We start from the raw sequence: 8,234 nt of genomic DNA on the forward strand, positions 1-8,234 counted from the left end.
CTTTACTGTCCATTCTGTTGTTTGATTTTTATGTTTTATTTCTCATTTATTGTTTCTACTATGGTCTTTTTTCCCCCCTACAATTTAGCAAACAATATAAATCTGGCTTTGAAGGGAGACAGCACATTTAGAACATTTCTTTTGGGTCATCAAATCAACTATGACAATGCTCATGGAGTTGGCTGTATTCTGAATGGTCTCCTGACTGTCTTTGCTCTCTCACTAGTATGTAAGGTCTGAAAAGTGTCACTAGTTCCTCATCTCTGGTTATGTGGCTCTTGTCACAGCACCTGGAACATGGAAGGATATCAAAATGTGCCTCCTAAGTACTGGGAATGACTAGACTTTATTACAGGAAGATAAATATTTAGTCGAGGAAATCTGTAATGTATCCACTGATGCTTTTGTCAACAGGTTGTTTGACACAGATGAAGAAGGATATATTACAAAGCAATACCATCATGGATATGATATGCTACAGAAAAAACAATCCATTTAGAGGAAGAAAACTGCCCCCCAAAAGGCAATATTTGACATTTGTTTGCATTAAGATTATAATTCTATCCATGATAATATCGATAGTAATGATAATAACAATAATAATTGAGCAAATTAATTTCTACCAGTTAATCCTAAACATTCACTTTTATTATTGAAGGCATTCATGAAAGCTACCTTTGTAATCTGAGAGTTACTTCGCCTTCCGTCTCAGAGATGACAAAAGGAGGCGAGATAACCTGCTGAGGGTCACTCATCTAGAAAAGGCTGGAACTGCCCCTTCACCCAAGCAGTTCCATTCTGGAGATTCTTGTGGTGACACTGGTGAGAACACAGTGAAGTCCTTTGAATTGAGCAATTCACCACTAGAAGACAACACTGGGAAAGTGAAAGTCCAATTTAAGAATAAGTCACCATCCTTGCCCCTCCTTGTATCACAAATCATTCTTTGGCATTCTGCCCCTCCTCCTCCCCAAGCATACCTCTGCTTGGAGGTCTGGGTTTCAGTCTCTGTTCCAACACTAGCAGTATGATTTGGGGCTTTCTCCTACCAAGTGTTCCCCAAAACGGTTTTCTTTCTTTAGAAAATTCACTAGAACTTCTAATTTTCAACTCTATCCAATCTATCACGCAGCGAGTTTGACCCTGGATAATTAATCATCAGGTCTTCTGATGCGACTTCCTCATAGGATTAATGGCACCATCCAGCTTCCTCCTATCTAGTTAGAACCGCCAAGAGACCAGAAAAGCATAAAAACCCGCGGGCTAGGGGCTTCGGAATCCCAGATACTCTGTGTCTCCTGGTGTGAGATAGACGCGATGGCGCAGCCCTTTCCTGGCTGGAGCAGGAAGCCTGGGATTCCGCAGATGCCGCCAGCCCTGAGCTCAACTGACTCTGCGCCCTGGCCGCTCCCTTTCTATTCCGACCTGTGGAGCTCTCCTGGGTCGGCCAAGACTTCATTTGGGAAATGCTTTCCAGTCCCTGCGGGCTTCTGCGCTGGAACTGTTCCGGAAACCAACACTTGCCTGGAAGCCTGAGCACCGGGTCGCCCGGCTCCGGGGACGAACAAGTGAAGCGGAGACCGCTCACGGCGAGGACCCTTCCAAGCGTCGCCCTGCTCCTGGCCCCGGGAACCACCACCGCACAAGGCAGTGTATCCGAAGCGCTGTGGTCCAGACGACTCTGCCTACCAAGAAACCTTGAGGTTTCCCCTGAGACCCTTCACCGCACCGTCCTCCACACACAAATGGTGTTACAGTAACACTTCTGCATTTGCTCCATAACGATGGAAGCACTTTTGTCTTCAGAGTCCTTAGATAATTTCCCTTTCGCTACTCAATAAAGGTGACGAAAAACAATGCGAAAGTCCTTTATTTCTGCCGTATGTTCCTGATTTGCCTCTTGGGGAAGGACCAGGCGCAGGCGCGAGGGTGTCCGGTGATGGTTCTCTCGCGGGCCCCTCGGTCGTCTGGCTTTGATGGTCACAGCCAGGCGGTGGGGTCTCCTGTGCACAGGGGCGCGCGCGGGGCGGGGGGTTGGAGGTGGGTGGGCAACCAGGGGTCCAGCGTGGCCCCTTCGATCGACATGTCCACACCCTATGGGCCTCCAAGAGAAACAGCGGACAGGCAGCCAGCAACCCTGACGACTCCACTTAGCCTGGGAAACGCCCCTGTTCAATTGCCGTGGCCCCTCTTGTCTCCAAGTCCATCTCAGGGACCCTCCCGGCATCTGCGAGTGGCTCAGCCACCGCCTCCAACGCATTCTCCCCTCCCCCTCTCCACACTCACCCAGAAGGTCAGGGTTCCTCAGGCCCAGATGTTCTGTCTCCCTCAGGCGCTGACCTAATGCCGGCAAGTGTCCCTTATCCCTCCGACTCTCCGAAACCCCTCTTTCCAGCGCCTGCCAACCGCAGGCGACGACCTGCTGCAAGATCCCTGGGGTGGAAAACGGAGGCAGTTGGGACCTGACATGTGGCCTTGGAAACCAGCCCCCTGCGGTGAGAGGCTGGGCTTAGCGCGCTCCTGGATCCCAACTCCAACTCAGTGACTTTTACAAGGTGCCTTACCTGTCAACACCAAACGGACTTGAATTAGAGTGTCCACCCCATCCCGGCAGTGAAAGGGACCCCTCCCTTGAGAACAATGCCTAGCAAGAGGTTAATCACTGCATTAGGCTCCACACCTGCCACCCCCTTAGAATTCCTCAACTGGATGAATTCCAACACACATCTGACCCCCAGTGTTTCTGAGAAGCTACTGTGGACCTGCCAATTTTTTTGTTATTTATATATAAATATGTAACACAACAGAATAGTAATAATATACACACCCATATGTAACTAGCTTTTTTCGTTCCACATCTTGTAGCTACAGAATGAAATTTCCTAATTTCATTTGCCCACTGGATGCATTCTTTTGGAATTTAAAATGATTTATTTCAAATTTCCCATTATGACACTTTTCTCAGTTCTTAGTTGGTTATAGCCTGCTGTCTCGTGGGCATAGTGTGTGTGTAAGGGGGGAGATGTGTGCTTGTTTGTGTGTGTGCACTGTGTATAATATGCTGCCATTAAACTTTTGTTTTTCAAGAATATGTGCTTTGTAAATTTAATTATGTCTTTATCTTACTGTATTACTGAACCAAACACAGTCCCACTAGCAGTATATGAAATGTGTATGACCCTAGAATGTGATGACCATTGGCAAAATCAATGTACCGTATCTTTTGAATTTGGTAGTTGAAAGATTCATGCCTTTGTTTAAATTTCTGTATTTTTAGGAGTTTGAGTCTCATTAAATAAACATTTTTTAAGGAAATTTACGCAATATCGATGATATTTTGCTTTTAACAAAACTGTATAACTAAACTGTACTTGTTTGGGAATAAGTTGAAGTTCCTGCTGACGTTGGCTGGGAGCTGCCCTGAGTTCCATGCCAAGTGGGGCTCTGCAGAAGGCAGCTGGCCACAAGGCATCCTGCTTCAGCAGAGCAAGCCTGAGAGAAGAGCCAGAGAGAGGGAGTGCCAGCAAGACACTGTCGTGGTGTTTAAAACCTCCTCTGAAAGTGACAACCCATGACATTTGGTGTCCTGAGTGACATCTTCCTATTGCTCTGTGATCTCTACTGCATGTGTCCTGCTGTTTAATGATTTGTTTCAAATAATTGTTCTGGAGGAGGATAAGGACATACCTCTCCTCCTTAGTTACCCTTAGGTCCTACTAGCATGGACTTAGAGAAAATCTTCCCTCCCTCGTGTGCAGTGGGCACAGTGAGGTGTTTCCAGAAGGCTAATGGTAAAGGAACTCTATTTCTTGGTTTCAAGCAAAGTAAGCTTTTAAATCAGGGAAAATCTTGGAGGGTGGGGCAGGAATCAGGTTGAGCATGAAGTCTTCGTCTTGGATAGATTTCCTGCTTGGTCTAGCTAAGGAGCTACACTTTGGTCTTTAGTTTCAGGGTCCTCTCAATCCTCCACTCTCACTACCACCACCAGTCTCAGCCCCTAACTACATCAGATTCTGCATGCCCCAATCTCTGAGCTACTTCAGTGCCCAGCAGGGATTGGAAAACCTCTTTGCTGCTGTCCCAGGATCCCCGTGTCAAGAAAATTAACACATGCAGAAGAGATTCAAACATCTTTATTAAAATAGTTTATTTATTTCTGATAGAAGGACATGTAAAAAAGGAAAGATGTAAAATTTCAAGATGAAATATTGAGATAAAATTTTCTCCTTTTAACTTTGTAGTCTCATAAAATTCATGATCAACATAAAACAAACATTCTCAAAATATCATGAAAACAGAAAGAAAAACTTTAAATGTTCAAATGTGTTACTAAGGAAATCTAGATTCATTCTTCTAAGATTCTTAAAAAGATTGTAATAAGTTAGTAAGTATAATGTTTAGCGCGATATACTGTTGTATTTCCTTTTATGGTTTTTAGGAACAGAAATGGAATAGACTCAAATAGTTTAAGCATAAAATAAATTTTGGGGGGATAAAAAAATAACCTTCAAATTTGATGGAATAATGAAGACCCATATTTTTGCCTGAACTTCAGGAATGACTCTCAGAACCACACAGCAAATCAGCTCCCAAAGAGCCACTGTCAGAGATCAGAAAACACTGAATCCACAGCTACCACAGCGGCTGCTCTTTGCAGAGTCATGAAGCCCCTGGCAAATGTCAGAATATTGGGTCATTCCAAGTGTTTGTGGGGAACATGTGGATCAAGTATTCCTCAGGCATTCTTGTTAGAGGGTAAGTGTCGCATTCATCCTGAAAAACAACATGGCACTAGTCAATATATTTTGGTTTACGCATTTTGTATGGCATAATTCCATACATGGGTATACATCCCAGAGAAATTCCCTCACAAGGGGTCTCTTATATGTAGTGAAGGTGGGCAACTGGCAATCTGAGCGTCCGCTGTGGGACAGCAGATAGGTAAAATGTGGCAGGGGCTCATCAGAGGTTAATATGCCAGCACTGGAAGCAACACATGAAAAGTACAGATCACAATCTTAGCAACTTGCAAATGAGCTAAAAATAATGAAGTAAATTAGATATATAACTTGATAACCTTACATGAATTGAAGATATATGCACACAAAAGAATGTCACATATTACAAGACTGGCTGATACAAAAACGGACATAAAAAATAAAACAGTGTCTAATGGGAAGAATTGCAATAGAAGTAGGGAGAGCAGAGAAAGGGGAGTCACTAATAATAGATGCACACAATTACATGAAACAGGATAGGGCATTTGTCCATTATGAAAAGCATGGCATATTTGAAGTGTCCTTTTGATTCAGGTTATCTAGTGTAGACAAAAATAGAAAAATTACCATTCTAAGTAGGCATAAGACTCTCCTTTTCCCACCTCAACCTAATTATTCCTTTACTCATTGCCTTACCTGATACGCCTACAAGAGGACCTGGAATCTCAATCCAGCTCCAGCATTGTGATCTTGTAAGGACCTAACCTCATGGAGTCTCATCTCTAAAACCAGGCAATCCTCTCTGATATGCTAAGAGAACAGACAGAAATGTAATTTGTTAGGTGTGTCTGACAAGTAGAGAGGATTTCTACAGTGAATGGAAAAGGCCAGGAACGGACCTCTCTCCTCGGGGACCTTCCTTCTCTCCCTTCCCTCCACCTACCCCTTGCATTCATTCCCAGAAACCCCTCAGACTTTCAATAGGGCCTTCCAGAAAGATTCAATGCTCTCCTTAATCCTATCAGGCTCTGAGGCAATTCGAAAGGCAAATGAGGATCAAGCCCCAAGTATTTGGATTTGGTTTCTGATGTCCTATATAAGTAAGACAGGACACTATAAAAAGGCAGTCTCAGTACCAGACTGAACCATTCGCCCATTTTCCTAGACTGGTTACACATCTCAGCCTGGTCAAGAGGCTGAAGCTATGGAACCCGATCTATCAACCTTGGAGAAACTGTCTTGGAGGTGGGCATGTCCAGAACCCAACATGCCAGCGGGCCTGAACCAAGAGCAGGCCTCGGCCTGGGGAGTGAATAACTTCCCTGTGCTGAGCTACCACTCCTGCCAACGGCCCCAGTTCTGCGGGGACGGGAACTATGGCATGCGGGATGCTGAGCCAGGCTCGCACCCGGCGAGGCGACGTTTCTGGAGTTGACAGGGGCCCCAAACGCTGTTGAACTCACAGCACCAGGAGCCAATGGGTGAAACCGAGCAACAGTCATCTCAAGAAGAGGCAGATGCTACAGAGCACACAGACCAGTGGGGCCTGAACTAGCCAGGGGATGCCAGCGCCAGCACAGGTGGCCAGATCCGTGGTGAGATCGCTCCCAGGAGCCCAGACGCCCGTGGAAGCTGCTGAAAATCGAGGCTTAAAAAAGGGTAGAACCCGGAAAGGAAAGGAACCACAGCACTACCCCCTGCAACCGATGTCCTGGACAGAGCCCAAGACACCACACTAGGTCCCTCATTCTGTCCCCCAGGAGTTCTGGGCTTCGCTGTGACAGCACCCTGCATGGCTAGGAGCCTTGAGGTGTCTGTGGTGAACATTCTTTATTTTGTTCTTCCTCTCCTGAATAACTTAAAGGCTTTTCAATGAATTAAAACTCTCCATGTAATAAACAATACGGTAAGGAACTTTTCTTATAGGTCTACTCAGAGTTGTCATGACTCTTCTCTTTTTGAAATTGTACACAATGATTAAAGCCTGTTTCCTTAGTCTCTGCCTGTGGAATTGATTTTGGGTGGGTGGAGTCAGGATTAGAAGCCCTGTAGGGGGTCCTAGAGCAGAAAGGGGGGTGGTGACCCAGATCACTACTCATTACAATCAGTGAAATGCAAATTAAAACAACGAGATATATTTTTGTTTTGCATAGTGGCATATATGAAACTTTTTCATGACATCCTAGGTTGGTAAACATTTGGAAAGTGTAACTCTCAAACACCTCTGGTAGGAATGAATTTGAAAGGATCTTTGGAAAGGCAATATGGCAACATGCATTAAACACGTCAATGTGAATACTTTTTTGACCCGGAAATTCCAAGTCTTCCACAAGCAAGGAACTGTAGTTAATAAAACTAAGGTGCTTTTCAGTAAATGATTAGGAGTAAATACATTATGGTATATCTCCACAATTCCAAACTATGAAGCTCTTAGAAATAAAATGGAAAACATAATTTTGGAAAGATATCCAAGAGAAAGAATGTATGATACAGAGACCAGAATGCCAGGTGGGCTGGTGGCTGTAACACCAGGGCTTAGAGGGTGGGGTCCTAATCAAGTTGAAGAAGAAAGCACTAAGGCTCAGCTGTCCAGCTAGGGTTAGAAAGGGCAGAGTTCTGGGATCCCTACCTACTTGGGCCCTGGGTTATTCTGGCTTTTCCGGGTCCCACACACCTATATGTCTATAGCACTCACCTCTCCTTGGGCTGACCTTGGTTCAGTGGGGAACTCAAGTGTCAGGTCCCAGCCAGGCTGGCCTAGGCAGCTTTTCAAACTGTTCTTAGGGCAGACAAAGTCTCCAAGTCCTCCTCATTTCCCTGAACACACATAGTTTGCCTCCTAGCAGATCTGGGGTATTTGCCTGAGCCTAGGCTAAGCCCCTGGAGGTTGTCCAGACCTAGGCTTCTGCAATGTGAAGGGAGAGTGGTAACCAGCGCCCCTGCCTCTTGAATGTAGAAAATGAAACCCTCCCAGCAAGACAGATGAAGCTCCAATCCTTCAGGCCCCTAGATGGTGAAACAATATGTCTGGGCCGAGAGAGAGGAGGATGCAGGAGTCTTTCACCCTCGGACTCTTAGAGTCCTCTGTTATCAGAAAACAAGGGGCTGAACATTGGATTTTGGTGTTAAGCTTTGGTAAAAATTGCTTCAGAAACTCTGGCCTGGCGAGAGGAAGCATACAAACATACTCTTCTTGAATGACATGAAATGAAACTGAGTTGAGAGGGTCTCTAAATAAAGTATTTATCGAAATAATAAATATTTCCTTTCAAACAACATAGAACAGTAAACTATAAAGTGAATATAGAACTTACACCCTCCTTTTCCCAACCTCCCAACTGATAAATAACCATTATTGATATTTTGGAGTATATTCATATTTTTATGCAAATACAATCACACCAATGCAAATGCAAACATACAAATATCATTTATTTGCTAAAAATCATATTACATACACAATTCAATAACTTGACTGTCAGTTATTACCATTTTGGACACCTTTCCCTCTTACTT

This window comes from Diceros bicornis, chromosome 20 (assembly GCF_020826845.1).
Source record: "Diceros bicornis minor isolate mBicDic1 chromosome 20, mDicBic1.mat.cur, whole genome shotgun sequence".
Lineage (NCBI taxonomy): Eukaryota > Metazoa > Chordata > Mammalia > Perissodactyla > Rhinocerotidae > Diceros > Diceros bicornis.